Source organism: Pinus tabuliformis, chromosome 8 (genome assembly GCF_031772625.1).
Source record: "Pinus tabuliformis cultivar Carrire ecotype Pingquan chromosome 8, CPIR1, whole genome shotgun sequence".
Taxonomy (NCBI): domain Eukaryota; kingdom Viridiplantae; phylum Streptophyta; class Pinopsida; order Pinales; family Pinaceae; genus Pinus; species Pinus tabuliformis.
Window position 1 is genome coordinate 664,169,933 of NC_142294.1, and position 25,360 is coordinate 664,195,292.

Genomic DNA, 25,360 nt, shown 5'->3' on the forward strand with positions numbered 1-25,360 from the left:
TCTACAATGATTATTTATCTTTTGTCTTTTTTCCTTGGAAAAAAGAACCTAATTTCATTGGAACTTAAAAAAGCAAAATATTACATTTCTCATATGCTTCAAATCATTTGAGATATGTAAGACCGGGGTCCCATGAGAGTAGATAACAACCTCTTTTCTCGAAGCTTAAAATAATACATAAGAGAACTTAAGTGTTATAATAGTCACTTAGCTTTTGTTTCTTTACTTTCTTTCATTGAATCTTATACTAGACCACTATATATGAGTCAACTGGAACAATTTCCTACTCAGACATAGTCACCATAAGGGGGATGTTCTTTATTAGAATTTTAACTTTCCAATAAATGGAATTTCTTTTTCCCACTAACCCATCCTCTTTGTAAACTCATTAGGGAAATTCGACATCAAAAATGGGCATCAAAACAAAAAATGTACTAAAAAAAGTAGCTTTAAAAGAACCAATAATACTCAAGATGATGATGTCATTCCCAAGGGAAAATATATTGTATGGGGAAGAAGAAAACTACTTTTTTTTATTGTAATTTTGGCTTATCTCCTCACAAGTTTACTCAAATTCCAAGGGTAGACACCTACTAGATATAGAATTAAATTTGAAATCCAATGAGTACCTAGTTTGCCTACTTTTGAGTAGTCCCACATAAAAAATAAAATTGAAAATATATGGAAAAAATGTGTTCAACACATTATTTTCCTGTATTTCTATTCTTTTTCGATATGTGTCTACTCATAAGTATGTAGAGTGGGTACTCATTGGATGTGGAATTGAATTCCACATCAAACGGGTGTCAAAAAATGACATTTGAGTAAACCTATAAGTAGATAAGCCAAAAAAAAATAAAAAGGTAGTTGCCTTTTTTTTCTTCAAAATTTCATAACTATTATTTTATTATTTTCACTATTTTTTTAATATTTTCTTTAGGACTTCCATTTTAGACCTCAAAATTTCCCTAATGGTAGTTCTAACGTGCTCAGATACAGGGATCAGTTCTATTTCTTATAGATTACACATGGGTTGTAGATTTTTATCGAGATTCTAAGTGTTCATAACATCTTGTATTTTAGGGTCCCCATTGTTTTCCTCTTCTTGATCCTTTGAAAAAGTGGGATCAAAATGCTTCCAACCTTTTGTTTTATGAGCCTCCCACTTTTTCCTTTTTGAGTGTTTGTTAACCTATGGACAAGAATGCTATAAATATCTAGTTTTAAAGCATGTGTGGCATCTAAGAGTTGTATTTTCATAATCTAATGTTTGGATCCATTGAAAGGATCTATGTTTTAGCAGACTTTTGTTGGGTAGACCTTTTCTTAGTTCTATTTATATACATTTATCAGAAAACTTAAATAATCCTTGCTACATTCTTTAATTGTCCACCATTCTAAATTACCCAAAGTATTTCCAATGTTCTCTAGTGCCTTGTTATGCAAAAATGGAAGAGGAAGGTTTAACAACCTTACCTAGACTAGCATATTTGTTACCACCATTTTTGAGGAATCAAACTTTGGAAATCATGGAGTGATGAAGAGTCCCATTGTTCCCCAAAACCGAATCCCTTCCTACAAGAATTTCTCTAGATCTAATTGGGAATCAAATTGTACCACAAAGAAGCCTTTTGAGGAAAGAACAATTTCACATTTTTTAGTACATGTTGGAAAAATTCACTGATGTAGTTCCTCTGACCTTTGAAAAAACCCATTAAATATGCAAATGATAGCCCTTTATGGAAGAAAAGAGAACATATGGTTTATATCTTTCATGTTTACTTCCATTACCATAATTTTATGTGATTTTTCAACAATATATTTTCTTGGAATGGATGGAGGTTGGTCCATTGAAATCGACACCTTTCAATGCATCACCTCCTTGTATGAAGATGAGGAAGTTGGCTCTCTGAAACCCACTACAACATCACATGGTCTAAGTAGCAAGATAGTGGAATAATTCGATGATATATTATTTTATTTCAACTATAAAAAATCTTGTGGTTGTTTCCCTTAGAATATAAGATATTCCAGGGATATAGGAATCCTTAAGTGCTTCTCTAAGATCTACTTTAGAATCACCACTTTATCAAGCTCAGTGACCCAGATATGGATGAAGTTCCCTTTGAGAGTCTTAACAAAAACTTGAAACCTTTCTATGTGGTTATGATTTTCTAGAATGTTCATTCATCCCAAAGGAGGAAAAGCTAGGGGGGCTCTCTTTCAGATTTACTCTTATCTCCATGAAAGAATGCAAGATGAGGATGTCAAACTCGTAGAGGGTGGTAGAAAATTGAACATATACAAAATATAACCAATAATCAGAGATCAAAGGAGTTTTTCCATTAGAATCCCAACCAACAATGCATGCAAGAAGGCGGGGGCTAAGAAAATCAACAAAAGAACCACAAAACACCTTAATCAGGCTATCCCAACCTTTGACAAAAAATTACCACAATAGTCTCTCAATCACCAATAAATCAATACAACAATATTCTATTTTTGAAACATGCAGGATATGGCCATCGATCACTACTTCCACAACAATCACCTACAAATTTCCAAAAGTGATTTTCACTTCATATTTTTCAATGATTGCAATAGACAAATGAACATCACTTGCAACCAAAACATACATTAAACTATTCACCATTGGAAAATAATTGGGGCAATTTATCTCTTCCTACTAGGCATCGAAAGGAGGCATCCTAAAAAACTTGGTCGCTACAGTAACTTCCAGAGGCTTAAAGGTGTATTTAGGAGGGAAATGAATGATGATGAATACAACTCCTCTGATATCAGCATTGTCCAATGGACCCATAATTGTGGCCTTCCAATGAAAATATTATCCCCCACTGGTATGCGATTACATAAAATGGGGGGATCTCTCCATAGGTCCTCAAGCACCTTCATTATACACTTGGTTTTCATTTTTGTTAAGCTGCAAAACCATCTTATTCCAAACTGAATACTCAATTTTTTTTGGTTATTTACTTGTAAAACACACACACTTGTATAGAATATGGGATATATAGTTATATATCACACCCTTAAATACTTAATCCCCAAACCTCTTAACCACTAAAACCTTTAACCCATTAATCCCTAAATCTTACCCCCTCACCAAAGTTAATTAGCACATTCATAATATGTGTGAGGAGGTTATAGGTTGGTGGGTTATGAGAGAAATCAAGGTCAAGGACTTCTAGCTAACTAATGATAAATAAAAAATGGCATAAAACTAAACAACACATAATTAACCTAGATAATAAAATGCATTAAAGAGAATAAGTCATAGAAAATATATAATCACATGCCTCAAAATTTCCAAAAATTCAATTCATTGATCTTATTTTTTGTCCATCTCTACGCTTGTATCATCTAATTTAGAATTAATGTTGAAAGGTTTGGGCATAGCAACATCAACATCAATGGCATTTTTTGTAATTGCATCATCGAGAGAATTTCCATTTACATATAGCTCAACTTCTTTTAATTCTTCATTTAACACATTCACCTACTCCTTTAGAGCATGTTCTCAGTTTAATGTCATGTTGTTCTACTACATTATACTTTATGAGCCTTCCACTTGGATCATACCTAAAAATGCATGGACTAACTTTATTTACATGGAATATTTGAGTAAAATACCTTCTCACTTTTCTTTGGAAGAACATAAGGCTTTATACATAAAGGCTAAAGGATCTATGCATAATGCTAAAAACTTCCTTGTAACACAAATAAGTAAAATTGTTGAATTTGGCCTAGTTAAAATACACACCATATCATGGGAAATGCATTCCCAATTGTGAAATTGGTATGTTGATATCAGGAATATATAATCTTATGGAATAACCAATCCTCAAAATAAATTATGCACACAACATGCTAAAAAATTCACACTCTACAAGGGAAAATGCATGAAAATGTGTGGGAACAAGGCACGCTCTATGAAGATAAATGCATATCTTGTGTTGGTAATTGGATGTTGAATTTGTGAAATTAAATGGAAGTAATCTATTGAAAATATGGATGTCTCATGGTAAAAATACATGCTGAGTGCATGGGATTGCATTTTTACATTGTAAGGAGTAATACACACAACTTGTTAATAAAAAATTCATGCTTTTGCAATCAAAATTCATACCCTTAACATGTTTTATATATATATATGATGGCCTAGACCATAAATGGTTCTTCCTTGGCCCATATGAGTGGTATTTGTAGGAAGATGAAAATGTTGGTATGGTATATTTTAAGAGAATCCTGAACCCATGTTTGACAAGTTGTTTGCAAACATACCTAGGTTGTTAACCTTGTCTATTGAGTTGTTGCAATTTTTACGAATGACATTTCCTGAAAGTAGCATTTGGGTCAAAATTGAGACTAGGGTTTTCATCTTACTCTAAGATAGTTGTGTCTTTAAAAAATTATATGAAATCCAAAATCTTGGTAGATGAATGAAACTCTCTTTTTCTTCAATTTCTTTTTGAATGAAATAAGTAATTATACCAAATATATACCTCCATCTAATAACTTATTAAACAACTTTTGTAGATGAAAGGAAGATTGGGTGTGCAATTTAATTTGGCCATTTCATGTAGATTGGACCTTCCATATGGCAAGACAAACTTTACCTCATTTGTAGATGCACCAGTTTTCAAACTGCAATCACAAATTTAACAGCATGAATGTGTATAATATGGTAACCGACATGCCCAATAAAGTTTTCAACTTAAATATAAAATATAATAGAACCTTGGATTACTGTTTAAAAACATCTTATGCATTTCTTGGGGTTATAATAGGCACCTATTTCTAATTATTGCATAGCAGAGCCTTTTTTTGACTGCAAATTCTTTTATGAATATGGAGTATTTTTGCATAGTAGAGTCCTTTTAACTATTTTCTATCCTACGTTATGCCATGATAATTTTTGAATGAAATGAATATTATTAGATGGTAATATTCTATGGATATTACTTATCAACTTAAAACATGCACAATAATTGTTTCTTTCTTTTGATGAAGAATAAAAGAAAAAGGGTGAATGTTTATTCATAAATGATGTTTGTTTGCGCATAATTAAACTTTATAGGAATTGTAGAACCTTTAGGTTGTGAACTCACGTGACATATATATAGAGATGTATTAGAAACAAATTATTCATAATTTATACATTATTATAAAGATGCCTTAAATATCTCTTAATGATGGTAGATCTTAAATATTAAATATCAAGACAACCATCACTTACATGAGAAGTACGAGTCAAAATAATATTGATCTTACATTAGAGGCACATGTTAAAAAAGTACTGGGTGCTACATGTTCCTAGTGCTACATTGACAATGAGTGAGGATTATAATGATAATAAAACATAGCCAAAAATATGAGGTACCATGTGGAACCAAGGTTTAAAAATAAGAAAATTTTGATAATTATTTAGTATTCTTGAATGAATAGAACGGTTTGTTTTATCTATTCATAAAAATAATCTATTGATATCTTATCCATTGGGTGAGATTATTGTGATATTAACCAAATGGTATTAAAAGGTAGTAAACCATTTCATTGGATTGCCACTTTTCACCTATTACACCTTGGCAAGCATAATTAATCCCTAAGGTGGCAAACCCACCCGTGAGATGAATACTTTGTTAAAATGTTGTTGTGATGTGTGTATCACTTGATGCACTGTGTTGGAAAGTGATGGGTTATTTGGGGATCATTATGGGTTTCCATGTGTCCCTATCACTTTGTCAAATTATATTCAAAATTTTAATAGTGATTAAATGTCATTGAGATAGTAATGAATGTTGAGAAACAAAGGAGAAATAAGCACAAAAAAATTATAGTTATTCATTGATTGTCATTAGTATAGTAAATTTTATATGTATCACTGAAGCTACCTATTGGATTTATACACCATATGTAATAAGTACCGAATCAGATAGATTAAAATAATGCACAAGTTAGTGTGTATCAGTAACCTTGTGTGATCTATTTCTTTTCCACATGGGAGGTTAATCTACTCACACTTGTGGAAGAGCATGCTCTTATATCTCGTCCACACTTTGCTTCTTTCTCTCTCTCTCTCATACCCTCATGAATACTTATAACCATTCCATTACTCTTTATTCATTGATTTCCTTTATTTTTTTCCTTCACATGTTTCTTCATTGTTGGATTGTCATATATGATACACTAGTCATGGTTACATTAGAAGCTTCTAGTTTGACCCCAAAATTATTTGAATGGAAATTGTGGCCATACATTAGATGAGATGGTTAGGGTACAACCCAACGACTTCCATAATTAAGGGGGTTACATCTCAACTACCAATGCCTTACCCATTGACATTTCCTCTTTATATTTATGATTATTTAGCTTAGCCAAATAATTTTTTGGCAAGGATTAATTCCAGAAATCTATTTTTATAGGTACCCTTCCCTCTTGTGGCTTATTATGGTCCATATAAAATCTCAACCTCTTCATCAGTTTCTATTAAAATATAAATAAAATATGTTTGGTTCATTTAACAAATTTAAATTTACATTACCATGGAATGATCATATAATTACAATATCTATGAGGGATTAAAGGCTAGGGTGCAACATAAAAAGGTAGAGGACTAATTTCCTCATCTAATGTATTAAGAACTTTCTACATCTAAAATACTTATTGAATTGGAAGGAATGATATAGGATGTATCATCATGTAATTTATCGTCTATATTGGTACTTCATAGGTGGAAAAATAGAGGAATTGGCTTACAAGACCCAATTTAGTGGTAGATTCAAGTTTGGTGATTTGGGGTTTGGAACCTTCTAGAACAAATTTGTGGAATCAAATGACAAACATTAGGGTCAAAATTTGTAATATTACCTCTTAGCCCATCAACAATATTCTACACACCAAATTATTTCCAATGGTGAAAAAATCACCTCAATTAGTGTTCATATGTGGAATTTGCTCCTCTCACGGGTTGTCTACTCTATTGGTCACCATGGTACCAAGTGCATGACACATCAATTTGTATTACTCACACATGTGCGTTAATCACATGTAGACTTTATGGAAGATACTATAGCTTGTTGCATATTGTTACTACTAATTGAGGATTGAAGAATGCCAAAATCTTGGATCCCAACCCTATACAATTATCAGGCTATCTAAAGTATTTGACTATTCGGAAACAAAGAGGTTCCATTATTTTGGTATTGTTACTATTCTAAATTTGAGTAGAGAAATTGTGAGTGGGATTTTGAAGTACAATAAATTATGTAGAATATTCTATAGAAAACATTTAGTCCAAGTTTGGATGGAGGATCCATATTGGCTGATCCTTTCTTTGTAATTTCATTTCATAACTAAGAAAAATACAATCGACACATAGGCAAACATATTGTGTTTATTTGTGATGATTGTGTGTTCATTTACTTGTTTCTTTCATTTTTGTTATAGTTATTTCCATAATTTTGAGAAATACAAGAATTAATCATTAGAAGCACAAATAGAACACATAAACTCTTCAAGCTTTTCTTCAATTATTTCCACAGGGGAAAGCTTCTACTTGTTGTTACGAATTTCTTTATCTACAACTAAAAGGAAGTTGCTACTCCCTAATTTATCAACTACAACTGAAAGGCACTACAACCCATAGTTTATCATTTTCCACCGAAAGGAGCTCGAACCCCTGACTATTTACCAACCACTACTCGAAGGAGATATAACAGCTAATATGTAAGTTTCTGCTTACTTAAACTCTTTGATTAATATTTCATAGAATTTTCAAACTCAAATAATGAAGGCCACTTCCTTTCATAAAAAAAAAACAATTTCTCACTTCAAACACTCACCAAAAACACCTTAAGAAATCTGTGATCACTAATAAATCCACCAACAACCGCCTCTAAACAATAGTTGAAAAACCAACATGACCATAAGCAACAACACCTCCTGAAAACTCAATTATGCTTATGCTGAAATTAGGACTGATAATTTTAGTTTTTGAACTCTAGTTAAATTGCACTTAAATTTCACTTATCAGAGGTTTTGATCTTATTAAATTATTTCTTTCATAATTTTAGAATACTCTGTTGATGCGCACAATAAGTCATTGTTCTCTACTTGGTTGTCTCCGTGAGTAAAATTGAGTTAAACTGCTCAATTATGCAATTCTTGAAATTTCGCAAGTTTTATCTGTGACTTTCTAAATTTGGATGACTCCAAATTTAGCCAATTTTCCAAACCTGCCTAAAAATATCTCCATTTCAGGATTTTTTCTTCCAACTCTTTCAAGCCTTTTTTTTCACAATTTAGTTCTTTGCTATTTTGGTTCCAAACCCCCAAATATGGCGTAATTGCCAAATTTCAAGTTGTCGACTTGTTCATTGCTTAGCCCTCAATATAGGCCCAAGGCCTTAAAGCTACTGACTCAATCCATAATAACAATGGCCTTAATCAATTAAAACCATGTTGTGCAATGGTCTTTTGAGATTGAGAGACAACACTTAAACTACTGCATATGAGCTCCGTTGGGCTCTTTTGCACTATACCCCTAAGGGCTTAACAAACATTGCTGACTTTTTCGTGCCTGTGGTCACAACACCGACACAGAACCACGTCTTTGTACTAAGCACTAGCCCCAACTTTTTATCCTATGTGCCTTTGAAAGCACCTCGAAGTTCTATACTTTGGAGTTATATGTCCCATGAAGGCTACCTCTCCATATCAACTCTTTTCATTTTTCTTTTTCTCTAGCTGTATATGCCACCATGTCTTGAAGCCTTATCATCCTAGAGAAAACTACGTTATTTCTCTCTCTGATACCTATGGGGTCCCTTCTCTTGGATTGCATGTCTCAGTGAGACCTATTCCATGCACTTGGACCAATCATCAAACTACTAGGGTGAGTTGTATTTCCATGAAAAAATCATTCATGTCCTAGAACTACTTCCCTGAATGCTTAAGCCTTCACACCTTCAAAATATATTGGGATTTCCCTTCTAGGGTGATGTAACTACTAAATATCTACCACCTCTACAAGGGTTCCATGTGTCACTCATTGAGTACTGCCATCTGTCACTCATTTTCGGCCCACTTAGGTATTTAAAAATGACAAATTTGCCTGCCACATATCATCCTCTCATTGGTTCCACATCATTCTCATGTCATGTTAATGTCATCATGTCATTTTGTCTCCTTCATTACTCCTTGAAACCAATGGGATCATGCCAAGTATCATCGTCAGTTTGGTCCATGTGGTCAAGGGTACGAAGGTAGAGGGGTCCCAGTCCTTGGTGTTTTCAATAATTTTCTTTGTTAAAGTTTAAGGGTCTTGAGATTATTCAGTTGTTGCATCCTGTACAGTTGTACCATCTAGATTTCATGTCCTCTCGACACCATGTCATTGTATTTCCATCATCTTACCACTAACTTTGGATATTCTGGGGTCACCCTTCTGGGGTGCATTTTCTATGGATCCTTCGTACGCTGCAATTTCCACCAATCATAATTCATCCTACCTATTTGCATCAACTTCTGCATTTCCTCCCGATGCCTCATCATCCTAGAGATTCAACCAAGCGCATGCCTTTGTAACTTTCGAGGATCATCCACTAGGGTGAGTTTTTTGTGGGGACCTCTCTACACTGCCTTTGGCTCTTCTAGGGAAAGTCTTCTAGGATGAGATGGTTGTTGGGACCTCCCTGCATTGACATGAACCAATTACTATTTTCTCCACTATTTTGTCACCTATCCATGCACTTTTGGGGTTTTGTACCTGAATTTTTATTATTCCATGGACATGCCAGTTCGGCTGCTAACCATGTTGGGTGGCCATTGACCCTATCGAACTTTGACTTTTTCCTTCATAAAATTTACCATAAATAAATTTTGATTCAGGAGGTCTTTTTTGGAGTACAATATATTGTTAGAAAATTGATTCCTAACTCTATCCATCTGAGCTTTTTCTAAGAGCTACTGAGATGATATTCTAAACTAGAGTTGGCTCCAAAGTCTCTGCACTGAGAGAATTCTTCTTGCAACAACCTGTGTGTTTAACATCATATTATTTTCCCTTTCCATTAATGACAACATATTTCTAACATTCTCCCCCTTTGACATTGATGGAAACACCTAATCCAACACTATAAGAAAAAAACATATGGAAAAACCCCAAAACACAAGCGTAAAAGAAAAAGCAAGGTGTAATTCTTACTTCTCCCTATTCCCACTCCTATTTCTTATTCCCCTATGGATGTTTCCCCCTTATGATGAATTTATCCTTATTTGGTGTACCTATCCCCTTTTGTCATCAATGGAAAAGAAACTTATGTACTACCCCTACAAACAATCTCCCCCTATCTTATTGATTTTGTGAACCTAACAACTTTCATTTGATATGTTGTGTTTGTTGGCTGCCATTCTTCCTATTGAGGAAGATCTAGTGGAGGGGTTCAAAGGAACTATTCCCAATATTTTCCTTATATACTCAAATTGATCTCTTGGGAGAAGTTTGGTAAATATAACAACTACTTGCTCTTTTGTAGGTATACACTCCAACATGAAAACCTAATTTGGAACGTTCTCTCTTAAGAAATGGTACTATATTAGAATATGCCTTGTATTTGAATAAAAAACATGGTTCTTAGACATGTTGATGTCACTTGTGTTATCATAGATGATTGGGATAGGCTGATTACATAAAACATGTACATATTGTACAATCTACTTCATCCATAATAGTTGAGTACAAAAAGAAGTTGCTGATATGTATTCTACTTCAACACTAGAGAGAGAAATTGAGGCTTGCTTCTTGCTCAACCATGAAACAAGACATTCACCAAGAAAGAAAGCACCACCACTAGTGTTGTTTCGATCATCTAGATCACCTTTTGAATCAACATCAATAAAAATAGTTAATGAAAAATATTTACCTCGATGGTGCCAAAGTCCATAGTCCATCATCCCACTTAAATATATGATAATCCTCTTTGTTTCTAGGAGATGAATTTTTCTTGGGGCTGCTTGAAATATTCCAACAATATGAATTTCCTACCTGATTCCTAGTCTTGAGGCTATCAAGTATAAAAGTATTTCAATAATAAATTTGTATAAGGTATGATCTAGCTCTAGTGATTCATTGATCTTGTTGAGATTGCAACATGTAATCAATGGAGTGCTGACCAAAGAACATTCCTCCATGTCAAGTTTCTTCAAAACTTCCTTGAGATACTTTCTTTGTGAGATAAAAATTCCTTTAGAAGACTGTGCAATTTATAAAATAAAGAATGTGAAAGTTATCCAAGCATAAGAATCTCCAATTCGACCTTCATATTAGCTACAAACTGGCAAGTTAGAGAGTTTGAACCACTAGAAAGAATAACATCATCAACATAGACAACCACCACTAAAATTTTTCCCTGATTAGGTTTCACATATAAATTGCTATCAAGTGCGGCTCTTTTAAAATCACACTTGAGAAAAATAACTATCCAACTTGGAATACGAAGCTCTCAGGACTTGCTTAAGACAATATAAGGCCTTTTTCAGCTTGCAAACATAATCAGGCTTATCTGACAGCTGAAAAACATCAATCCTCTTAATGTAGACTTCTTCCTATAATTCTCCATTTAGAATGAAATATTTGACATCTATCTGATATATCTTGAATATATTGAAACAAGAAAATGTCAAAAACATTATAATTTCTAGTAGTACAGCAACAAGATGAAAGGTTTCATCAAAACCCAAACCTTCAATTTGTGCATACCCTTTACAAATCAATCTTTCCTTGTTTCTTACCACTTGACCATTTTCATTGAATTTGTTACTAAAGACCCATTTCATGCCAATCACATTCTTGTTTGTTGGTCTTGGAACAAAATCCAATGTCTGATTTTTCTTGATCTGATCAAGCTCTTCATGCATGGATTTTAACCAATTGTCATCTTCAATTGCCTAAGAAAAATAATTTGGTTTCATCATAGATAGTAGAGCTACATGTGCTTGAGTAGAGGGATTTAACTGTCTTCTTCTTGTCTACATAACTTAATTTAAATCATCAATAATTTGGTCTACTGGGTGGTGTTTTTGCACGTACCTTGGAAGATCCTTGGATTGAGTATTGAGAGTTTCTTCATTATATTCATCTAAAAATGGCTCATCAACCTTCTCATCATTGTTAGCTGGATCATTGGAGCTGTTATTTACTAGCTAATTATCTTCAAGATCGGCATGCTCATCATGTTTAACATTAATGCAATCAAATTTCCTATTTGTATTCTTGTTGTAGCATCTATAAGCCTTTTTATTCTGAGAGTACCCAAGAAAAATACCTTCATCATCTCTGATATCTAACTTACCAAGCTTTTCATCATTCCTTTTGGATTCAACATGTGCCTCCAAACAAACTGAAAGTATTGACTGTAGCAGTACTGCCATACCAAAGCTCATATGGATTTCTGTCACTAATTGGTCTGAAGTGTGCTTTGTTTAGAGTCACTATTGTTTTGTGAATGGCTTCAACCCAAAATATTTTTTGAATATTTCTTTCTCCCACGATGGCTCTAGCTAATTGCTGGACTAGTCTATTGGCTGTCTCTGCTACACCATTATATTGTGGAGTCTATGTTTTGGTAAACATCATTTTGATGTCATATTTCTTGTGAAAATCATCAAATCCTTTTGAAGGAAACTCACCTCTATTATGAGACCTTGTGCACTTTATTTTACAGTCAGACTCATTTTCAACCATGGCATTATAGTTTTTAAAGTTAACAAAGGGCTCTGATTTTTCTCTTAAAATTTCCACCCATATCATTATGCTAAAATAATCAATGATGAGCATGAAATACAATTTACATGTGGGTGTATGAGTTCTTGAAGGACCACATAAGACCATATCTATCAAGTGTAATTCCATCTTTGATGAGTTCTCCTTGAACATGAATGTGATGGGCCTACAAATTAGAAATAAACTAAGGCCAATCCGACCACCCTTCAACACATTAAACCTTTATTTTTCCATTAGATGACCTATTTTTAACTTTAATATGTTCATTAGGAAAGTCTAGAAAAAATTGCATATTTGTGCCTAATATTATTTATTTTTGTAGAATATTGTGAGAATATTGGGTAGATTATGAAGATTTGGAGGAGCAGATAAGCTAGGGACTTTCTCCATAGTATATCAAGATCAAGATTTCATAATAAATGAACAAAATACCACAAAATTATTGACAAATTCTGGAGCTCCAAAGATTTAAAAAATCTAGGAACATGTTCCCTCCCATTGAATGCAAATTCCTATTGTTGGAAATAGATCCACTATTTGAGGGATTTTGGAGGGGAAAACTTCGTTCTTTCAAGGAGAATTCTTCCCCATCAATTTTTATAAGTACCAATTATAATTTTCCTCTAGGGGCATGTATTTCTTAGTCTTCTTGTGGAGAAAACTTGTTATTTAACAGTTCCACTTTCATTTCTAGCAGGGATGTACTTGGATTGATTAATATAATGAAGTTTGGTGCCATTTTTAGCTTCTAAATCTTGATTTCCTTCATAGGAATCTATGCTTCCTTGGCCTTGGCCATCTCGGGAGCCTCATATCCCTATTTTACAATTTATTTATGTCCTTTGAATGCATTTTTTACTTGCATCTCTTATTTCTACATTTACTATTCATGCTTATTTTGTTGTAGTTTACATTGGTTCAATGACTGAAGTGAGTTGTTTTGTAGCTTATTTCTAGAGTCACAATCATGATGCATCCATAGAACATATTTTAAAATTGACCTTCATAATTGAGCTACTTGGATTAAGTTACTAATTCACAAATCTAGACTTTCTGGAAGTCCCTTGTAGCAAAATAATAGTAATGTTCTGCTATTTTTTAGAACAAGTTAATGAGATTAATTTTAGTTGATTCCACTTGTATTGGGTCATAAAAACATTCAAGTTAATAAAAAAAATTATTCCATAACATTTTCACTTGATTAGGTTAGGCATTTGGTAGGTTAACTAGCTCACTAGTTCTTGAATTTCAGATTTTAGCATAGTAATTTTATGCTATTTTTTAGCACGTGTTAATAGGGTTATTTTGGAGTGATTCCACTTCAAATGGAGTCCTAGGACACCATAACTAATAAAAAAAATTACCGTCCTATTTTTATTTGATTTACTTGGCCATTTGGAAAGTTATCTTTATTTTGTAGCAAAATAGGGCCTCCTGTAGCACCTCTTGTATCACTCCTCTAGCATGTGTAAACTTGACCAGATTTGCTCCAAAATATTGACTTCTGTCCCTTAGGCATGAAGAGTTGCCTATGGATGCATATAGTTATCATATACTTGTTCTCTTACAAGTGAGTTTCCATCAAGGACAACGCAAGAATCATAATGCCAACAGAATGAAGACTGAAGGCATTCCAAAAATAGAATTTAGAACTCATAAGGGTCATTATTAAGTTTTGGTCATGCCTTTTGGCTTTACCAATGCACCTTCTACATTTCAAGGTTTAATGAATTCCATTTTTAAACCCTTCCTTAGAAAATTGTTGTTATTAATTTTTGATGATATACTAATCCACAACAAGTCTTCGAAGGATCATGTTCAACATGTTGACATAGTGCTCAAACTATTGGAGGAGAAATAATTATATGCAAAAACATCCAAATGTTTCCTTGGAATACAGGAAGTGGAATATCTGGGTCATATTGTATCTCATGAGGGTATTAAGGTAGACTTTAACAAAATTAAATCCATTAAGGAATGGAAAATCCCCACAACCATAAAGCATATTCGAGGATTTCACGGGTTGACAAGGTATTATTGCAAGTTTATTAAGAATTATGGGATAATAGTAGCACCTCTAACAACATTAATGAAGAAAGATGCATTTTCTTGGACTCCAGAAAAAAATAAGGCCTTTGAACATCTTAAAGAAGAAATGTTCCAAGCATTGGTCTTAGCTACACCAAACTTCACAAAAACCTTTATTGTGGAATGTGATGCCTCAGGAAATGGAATTGGTGTTGTTTTAATGCAAGAAGGAAGACCAATTTCTTTTGAAAGGTGTCCAATCAGAGGAAAGTGTTTACACATACCTATTTATGAGAAGGAAATATTGGAAATGCTACATGCACTAAAGAAATGGTGACCTTAACTAATGGGAAGACACTTCAAGGTAAAAATAGATCATGATAGTCTTAAATACATTTTGTAATGAAGATTATCTCTAGAAGGGAGGCAAAAATGGGTCACAAAGATGTTCTATTATGAATTTGAAATCATCTATAAAAAAGGGAAGCAAAATGTTGTTGCAGATTCACTCTCAAGAAAGGATGAGGATGTGGAATGATTTCTTTGTACCATTTCTATTACCCAAAAGTATTGGATAACCAAAGCAAGGTATGAATGGAGGAATGACGAAGAAATTTGGATGCTCATTCAAAATTTGCAACAAGATCCTAGTATATCTGATACATTTGGATGGAAAAATGATTCATAATGGTACAAAGATCACTTATATCTTTGGAAGAATTCCCAACTCAAACAAAATCTTCTTTTGGAATTGCACACCTCTACCTTAGGAGGGCACTGAGGATTTCTAAAAACTTACCACAGGGTCAAGAAAGAATTTTTTTGGGAGGACCTTAAATATGATATTCAAAAGTTTGTGGTGGAATGTTTTGTTTGCCAACAAAATAAAGTTGACACAATTAAGACCCCGGGTCTGTTACAACCTTTAGTCATTCCAAGTCAACATTGGGAGGAGGTTTCAATGGATGTTATCATAGGTTTACCCAAGTCTAAAGGAAAGAGTGTCATCATGGTGGTAGTTGATAAAATTACCAAGTATGCACATTTTTGTGCATCATCTCATGCATTTAAAGGTAGTATAGTTTCTTCTGCATTTATGGAAACAATTCAAAATCCACATGGAAACCAAAAGATTATTGTAAGTGACATAAATTCCACTTTCACTGGAAAATTTTGGATGGAATTATTTTCTTATCTGGGTACTCAATTAGCTCATAGTTCATCTTCTCATCCTCAATCTGATGGGAAAGGTTAGATTGTGAAAAAATGTTTGGAATGATATCTTCATTGCTTTGTATCTGATTAACAAACACAATGGATCAAGTGGTTACCTTTGGTTGAATGGTGGTATAACACTTCCTTCCACACTACAACAAGAAACACCCCATTTATGGAACTTTATGGATATCATCCACCATCCATCACATCATATTTAAAAGAAAGTTCTAAGGTTCAAGTAGTGGAAGGTCACATTGAGAATCAAAAAAAAGTTCTCCAACTCTTAAAGGATAACCTCACATTGGCGCAGAATCGAATGAAACAACAGGAAAATTAACATTGCAGCAAAAGAAGTTTTGATGTAGGCAACAAGATATTTTTATGGATACAACCATACAAACGAATGTCCCTCATGAAAGCTACGAAGGATATCAAATTATCACCAAAGTACAATGGTCCTTACAAGTTTTTTCAAAATATTGGTACTATGGCATACAAATTGGAGCTTCCTACATCTTCCCAAGAGCACCCATTATTCCATGTTTCATGCTTAAAGAAGGTTATAGATGACAAGCTCCTAGTTCAAACAATATCGCCATAACTTGATGAGGAAGGAAAAATCACATTAGAACCTAAAGCAATAATAGAAACAAGAACCTGACAACTACAAAATCGATCAATTTTAGAGTATCTCATCAAGTGGAAGAACTTACCCGCTAAAGATTCCACATGGGAGGATGAGAATTTTATGCAGAAGAATCCAGAACTACTCAAGCATTGATGACAACACTTTTTTGAAGGAGATGGGAATGTCAAGTCCCTGTACAACTAGTGTAGCCCCTTATTGTTATTGTTAGTGTAGCCTCGTTATTATTATTTTTTTGCCATTTAGTCCCCATATTGTTATTGTTGTGCCATTACATTATTATTGTTATGGAGGCTCTGATTATATTGTGAGCCCTTAGACTCCTATGTATAGAGATGAGGTATTGTCATTTCTATCATCCAAGAGTTCTTCATTTATGTAATGTAAAGGAGGTTTCCCCCTCGAAGAGGATAATTTTTAAGTCGTTGATGTATTTTTTTGTGATCAAATTTCATAACAAATTTTCAGTGTTGGGTTCATGACTATTTCTTGGTACAATAGGAAGGAAATATTTATGGCACTCAACTCGACATAAGTAGAATACATGGCTGCAAGTCAAGCGATATGTGAGGTGATATGGATGACAAAGATATTTGTTGGATTGGTTGGTCAGATGATGCATCCAACTATGATCTACTATGATAATCATAGTTGCATCAAGCTATTTGAGAAATATTTTTTTCATGATCGATCCAAGCATATAGATATCTGGTATCACCATTTACAGGACTGTGAGTAGAGGTGGATAATGTTGATTCATTACATTCTGACAGAGGAACAAGATGCTGATATTTTGATAAAGGCATTATCAAGAGGTAAGTTTGAGTTCCACAGGTGTAGGATAGGGGTGGTTGATAATTCCATTCTTACTGAGAGGGAGTGTTGAAAAATGCAGTAAGAAATTATTAACTTGATTTTTGCCTTGATTAAATTGAGAAAATTCGAATTTACACATCAGCAGACAACTTGGGTGCAGTTAACTTATTTGACATGGCTTGTGTCACCTAGTTTACTTAGAAAATTCAAGTTGTAGGAGTTATAGTTAATTTAAGAATGTTTGATTGCTAATTTGTAGCAATTAAAGTCAATTATCCCAACTTGTGTTCAGTTAAACTAGTTCCAACTATTAGAGGAACTAGTGGAAGGTCAGTTGTGGAGTGGGACTTTAGTCAAACTCAGTGATCATCCAGTTAACTGACCAATCAACCCAAAATAGCTAGTGCATGCAGATAATTCGAGTTACCCAGTTGAGGTGGAGATTCTAAGGTAGTGTGATATCAGTTGTATATTATTCTGGAGTGTACAAGTATTGCACGCAACCTGATGATGAACCTGAGGAATTGCACAATCCATTTTGGAGAAATTCCTAAATAATAGGTGCCTAATCTCTCAAGGAATTGCATAAGGAAATACGGGCTCAAGTAGAGACAAAAATTGACTAAGTCTGGGTGAGAGCTTCTCAGTGAGTAGAGAGATAGGTTATTCACTTGCATGTTGTGCTTAGTTGAGAAAATAAATTGCAATACATTTGTATTCATCATATTAATGCAACTAGGCATTTGGGTTTTTAGCAGTTTGCTTTGCCCACCAATAACACCATTTGCATGTGTGTTATTTCTTATTACATGTTTGAAATTTTTGTTCTATATTGTAAATTACTATATGCAAAGAAGTAGATTAGGTTTGTGTCTTGTGATTGTTTATTAAAACTTCATGAGAAGTTGCAAATCTACATCATAATTTCTACAATGATTATTTATCTTTTGTCTTTTCTCCTTGGAAAAAAAAACCTAATTTCATTGCAACTTAAAAATGGAAAAAAATTACATTTCTCATATGCTTCAAATCATTTGAGATATGTAAGACCAGGGTCTCGTAACAGTAAACAACAACCTCTTTTCTAGAAGCTTAAAATAATACATAAGAGAAGTTAAGTGTTATAATAGTCACTTAGCTTTTGTTGCTTCACTTTCTTTCATTGAACCTTATACTAGACAACTATATATGAGTCAACTGTAACAATTGCCAACCCAGACACAATCACCACCAGGGGGGTGTTCTTTATTATAATTTGAACTTTTCAATAAATGGACTCTCTTTTTCCCACTAACCCATCCTCTTTGTAAACTCATTAGGGGAATTCAACATCAAAAATGGGCATCAAAACAAAAAATGTACTAAAAAAAGTAACTTTAAAAGAACCAATAATATTCAAGATGATGATGTCATTCCCAAGGGAAAATATTTTGTATGGGGGAGAAGAAAGCTACTTTTTTTAATTGTATTTTTGGCTTATCTCCTCACAAGTTTACTCAAATTCCAAGGGTAGACAAGTACTAGATATATACTTAAATTTGAAATCCAACGAGTACCTAGTCTGCTTGTTTTTGAGTAGTCCCACATAAAAAAAAATTCAAAATATATAGAAAAAACGTGTTCAACACATTATTTCCTGTATTTTTTTTTTATATATATATGAGTCTACTCATAAGTATGCAGACGGGGTACTCATTGGATGTGGAATTCATCAAACAGGTGTCGAAAAATGACATTTTAGTAAACCTATAAGTAGATAAGCGAAAAATAAAATAAAAGGTAGTTTCCTTTTCTTTCTTCAAAATTTCATAATTATTATTTTATTATTTTCACTATTTTTTTAATATTCTCTTTAGGACTTCCATTTTAGACCTCAAAATTTCCCTAATGATAGTTCTAGTGTGCTCAGATACATGGATCAGTTATATTTCTTATAGATTACACATGGGTTGTAGATTTTTATCAAGATTCTAAGTGTTCATAACATCTTGTATTTTAGGGTCCTCATTGTTTTCCTCTTCTTAATCCTTTGAAAAAGTGGGATCAAAATGCTTCCAACCTTTTGTTTTATGAGCCTCCCCCTTTTTCTTTTTTGAGTGTTTTTTAGCCTATGGACAAGAATCCTATAAATATCTAGTTTTAAAGTATGTGTGGCATATAAGAGTTGTATTTTCATAATCTAATGTTTGGATCCATTGAAAGGATCTATGTTTTAGCAGACTTTTGTTGGGTAGACCTTTTCTTAGTTCTATTTATATACATATATCAGAAAACCTAAATAATCCTCGCTACATTCTTTAATTGTCCACCTTTCTAAATTAGCCAAAGTATTTCCAATGTTCTCTAGTGCCTTGTTATGCAAAAATGGAAGAGGAAGGTTTAACAACCTTACCTAGACTAGCATATTTGTTACCACCATTTTTGAGGAATCAAACTTTGGAAATCATGGAGTGATGAAGAGTCCCATTGTTCCCCAAAACCAAATCCCTTCCTACAAGACTTTCTCTAGATCTAATTGGGAACCAAATTGTACCACAAAGAAGCCTTTTGAAGAAAGAAAAATTTCACATTTTTTAGTCCATGTTGGAAAAATTCACTGATGTAGTTCCTCTGACCTTTGCAAAAACCCATTAAATATGCAAATGATAGCCCTATGGAAGAAAAGAAAATAGATGGTTTATCTTTTTCATGTTTACTTCCATTACCATAATTTTATGTGATTTTTCAACAATATATTTTCTTGGAATGGATGGAGGTTGGTCCATTGAAATTGACCCCTTTCAATGCATCTCCTCCTTGTATGAAGATGAGGAAGTTGGCTCTATGGAACCCACTGCACCATCACATGGTCTAAGTAGCAAGATAGTGGAATAATTCCATGATATATTATTTTATTTCAACTATAAAAAATCTTGTGGTTGTTTCCCTTAGAATAAAAGATATTCCAGGGCTATAGGAATCCCTAAGTGCTTCTGTAAGATCTACTTTAGAGTCACCACTTTATCAAGCTCAATGACCCAGATAAGGATGAAGTTCCCTTTGAGAGTCTTAACAAAAACTTGAAACCTTTCTATGTGGTTATGATTTTCTAGAATGTCCATTGATCCCAATGGAGGAAAAGCTAGCGGGGCTCTCCTTCAAATTTACTATTATCTCCATGAAAGAATGCAAGATGAGGATGTCAAACTCGTAGAGGGTGGTAAAAAATTGAACATCTACAAAATATAGCCAATAATCAGAGATCGAAGGAGTTTTTCCCTTAGAATCCCAACCAACAATGCATGCAAGAAGGTGGGGGCTAAGAAAATCAACAAAAGAACCACAAAACACCTTAATCAGGCTATCCCAACCTTTGACAAAAAATTACCACAATAGTCTATCAATCATCATTAAATCAATACAACAATATTCTATTGTTGAAACATGCATCATATGGCCATCGATCACTACTTCCTCCACAACAATCACCTACAAATTTCCAAAAGTGATTTTCACTTTGTATTTTTCAATGATTGCAATAGACAAATGAATGTCACTTGCAGCCAAAACATAAATGAAACTATTTACCAATGGAAAATAATTGGGTTGATTTATCTCTTCCTGCTAAACATCGAAAGGAAGCATCCTAGAAAACTTGGTTGTTACAATAACTTCCAAAGGCTTAAAGGTGTATTTAGGAGGGAAATGAATGATGATGAATACAACTCCTCTGATATAAGCATTGTCCAATGGACCCATAATTGTGGCCTTCCAATGAATATATTATACCCCACTGGTATGAGATTACATAAAATGGGGGGATCTCTCCATAGGTCCTCAAGCACCTTCATTATACACTTGGTTTTCATTTTCGTTAAGCTTCAGAACCATCTTATTCCAAACTGAATACTCAATTTTTTTTGGCTATTTACTTGTAAAACACAAACACTTGTATAGAATATGGGATATATAGTTATATATCACACGCTTAAATACTTAACCCCCAAACCTCTTAACCACTAAAACCTTTAACCCCTTAATCCCTAAATCTTACCCCTCAACAAAGTTAATTAGCACATTCGTAATATGCGTGAGGAGGTTATTGGTTGGTGGGTTATGAGAGAAATCAAGGTCAAGGACTTCTAGCTAACTAATGATAAATAAAAAATGGCATAAAACTAAACAACACATAGTTAACCTAGATAATAAAATGCATTAAAGGGAATAAATCATAGAAAATATATAATCACATGCCTCCAAATTTCCAAAAATTCAATTCATTGATCTTATTTTTTGTCCATCTCTACGTTTGTATCATCTATTTTAGAATTAATGTTGAAAGGATTGGGCATAGCAACATCAACATCAATGGCATTTTTTGTAATTGCATCATCGAGAGAATTTCCATTTACATATAGCTCAGCTTCTTCGAATTCTTCATTTAACACATTCACCTACTCCTTTAAAGCATGTTCTCAGTTTAATGTCATATTGTTCTACTACGTTATACTTTACGAACCTTCCTCTTGGATCATACCTAACAATGCATGGACTAACTTTATTGACATGGAATATTTGAGTAAAATACCTTCTCACATTTCTTTGGAAGAACATAAGGCTTTATACGTAAAGGCTAAAGGATCTATGCATAATGCTAAAAACTTCCTTGTAACACAAATAAGTAAAATTGTTGAATTTGGCCTAGTTAAAATACACACCATATCATGGGAAATGCATTCCCATTGCGAAATTAGTATGATGATATCAAGAATATATAGTCTTATGGAATAACCAATCCTCAAAATAAATTATGCACACAACATGCTAAAAAATGCACACTCTACGAGGGAAAATACATGAAAATGTGTGGGAACAAGGCATGATCTACGAAGATAAATGCATGTCTTGTGTTGGTAATTGGATGTTGAATTTGTGAAATTAAATGGAAATAATATATTGAGAAATATGGATGTCTCATGGTGAAAATACATGCTGAGTGCATGGGATTGCATTTTTACATTGTAAGGAGTAATAGACACAACTTGTTAAAGAAAAATTCATGCTTTTGCAATCAAAATTCATACCCTTAACATGTGTTTTTTAAATATGATGGCCTAGACCATAAATGGTTCTTCCTTGGCCCATATGAGTGGTCTTTGTAGGAAGATGAAAATTTTGGTATGGTATATTTTAAAACAATCCCGAACCCATGTTTGACAAGTTGTTTGCAAACATACCTAGGTTGTTAACCTTGTCTAGTGAGTTGTTGCATTTTTTGCGAATGACATTTCTTGAAACTAGCATTTGGGTGAAAATTGAGACTAGGGTTTTCATCTTACTCTAAGATAGTTGTGTCTTTAAAAAATTATATGAAATCCAAAATCTTGGTAGATGAATGAAACCTCTCTTTTTCTTCAATTTCTTTTTGAATGAAATAAGTAATTATACCAAATATATACCTCCATCTAATAACTTATTAAACAACTTTTGTAGATGAAAGGAAGCTTGGGTGTTCAGCTTAATTTGGCCACTTCATGTAGATTGGACCTTCCATATGGCAAGACAAACTTTACCTCTTTTGTAGATGCACCATTTTTCAAACTGCAATCACAAATTTAACAACATGAATCTGTATAATATGGTAACCAACATGCCCAATAAAATTTTCAACTTAAATATAAAATATAATAAAACCTTGGATTACTGTTTAAAAACATGTTATGCATTTCTTGGGGTTATAATAGGCACCTATTTCTAATTATTGCATAGCAGAGCCTTTTTTTGACTACAAATTCCTTTATGAATATGGAGTATTTTTGCATAGTAGAGTCCTTTTAAGTATTTTTTATCCTATGTTAAGCCATGATAATTTGTGAATGAAATGAATATTATTAGATGGTAATATTCTATGGATATTACTTATCAACTTAAAACATGCACAATAATTGTTTCTTTCTTTTGATGAAGAATAAAAGAAAAAGGGTGAATGTTTATTCATAAATGATGGTTGTTTGTGCATAATTAACGTTTATAGGAATTGTAGAACCTTTAGGTTGTGAACTCACGTGACATATATATAGGGATGTATTAGAAACAAATTATTCATAATTTATACATTATTATAAATATGCCTTAAATATCTCTTAATGATGGTAGATCTTAAATACTAAATATCAAGACAACCATCACTTACATGAGAAGTATGAATAAATATAGTATTGATCTTACATTAGAGGCACATGTTAAACTAGTACTGGGTGCTACATGTTCCTAGTGCTACATTGACAATGAGTGAGGATTATAATGATAATAAAACATAGCCAGAACTATGATGTACGTGGGGAACCAAGGTTTAAAAATAAGAAAATTTTGATAATTATTTAGTATTTTTGAATAGTACGATTGGTTTTATCTATTCGTGAAAATAATCTATTGATATATTATCCATTAGATGAGATTATTGTGATATTAACCAAATGGTATTAAAAGGTAGTAAACCATTTCATTGGTTTGCCACTTTTCACCTATTACCCCTTGGCGAGCATAATTAATCCCTAAGGTGGCAAACCCACCCATGAGATGAATACTTTGTTTAAATGTTGTTGCGATGTGTGTATCACTTGATGCAATGTGTTGGAAAGTGATGGGTTATTTGGGGATCATGATGGGTTTCCATGTGTCCCTATCACTTTGTCAAATTATATTCAAACTTTTAATAGTGATTAAATGACATTGAGATAGTAATGAATGTCGAGAAACAAAGGAGAAATAAGCACAAAAAATTTATAGTTATTTAGTGATTGTCATTAGTATAGCCAATTTTATATGTGTCACTAAAGCTACCTATTGGATTTATACACCATATGTAATAATTACCAAATCAGATAGATTAAAATAATGCACAAGTTGGTGTGTATCAGTAACCTTGTGTGATCTATTTCTTTTCCACATGGGAGGTTAATCTACTCACACTTGTGGAAGACCATGCTCTTATTTCTCTTCCACACTTTGCTTCTTTCTCTCTCTCTCATACCCTCATGAATACTTATAACCATTCCATTACTCTTTATTCATTGATTTCCTTCATTGTTTTCCTTCACATGTTTCTTCATTGTTTGATTGTCATATATGATACACTAGTCATGGTTACATTAGAAGCTTGTAGTTTGACCCCAAAATTATTTGAGTGGAAATTGTGGCCATACATTAGATGAGATGGTTAGGGTACAACCCAACTACTTCCATAATTAAGGGGGTTACATCTCAACTACCAATGCCTTACCCATTGACATTTCCTCTTTATATTTATGATTATTTAGCTCAGCCAAATAATTTTTTGGCAAGGATTAATTCCAGAAATCTATTTTTATAGGTACCCTTCCCTCTTGTGGCTTATTATGGTCCATATAAAATCTCAACCTCTTCATCAATTTCTATTAAAACATAACTATAATATGTTTGGATCATTTAACAAATTTAAATTTACATTACCATGGAATGATTATATAATTACAATATCTATTAGGGATTAAAGGCTAGGGTGTAGCATAAAAAGGTAGAGGACTAATTTCCTCATCTAATTTATTAAGACCTTTCTACAACTAAAATACTTATTGAATTGGAAGGAATGATATAGGATGTATCATCATGTAATTTATCATCTATATTGGTACTTTATAGGTGGAAAAATAGAGGAATTGGCTTACAAGACCCACTTTAGTGGTAGATTCAAGTTTGGTGATTTGGGGTTTGGAACCTTCTAGAACAAATTTGTGGAATCAAATGATATGGACTTTAGGGTCAAAATTTGGTAATCTTACCTCATAGCATCACAATATGCTAACACAAATTATTTCCAATGGTGAAAAAAA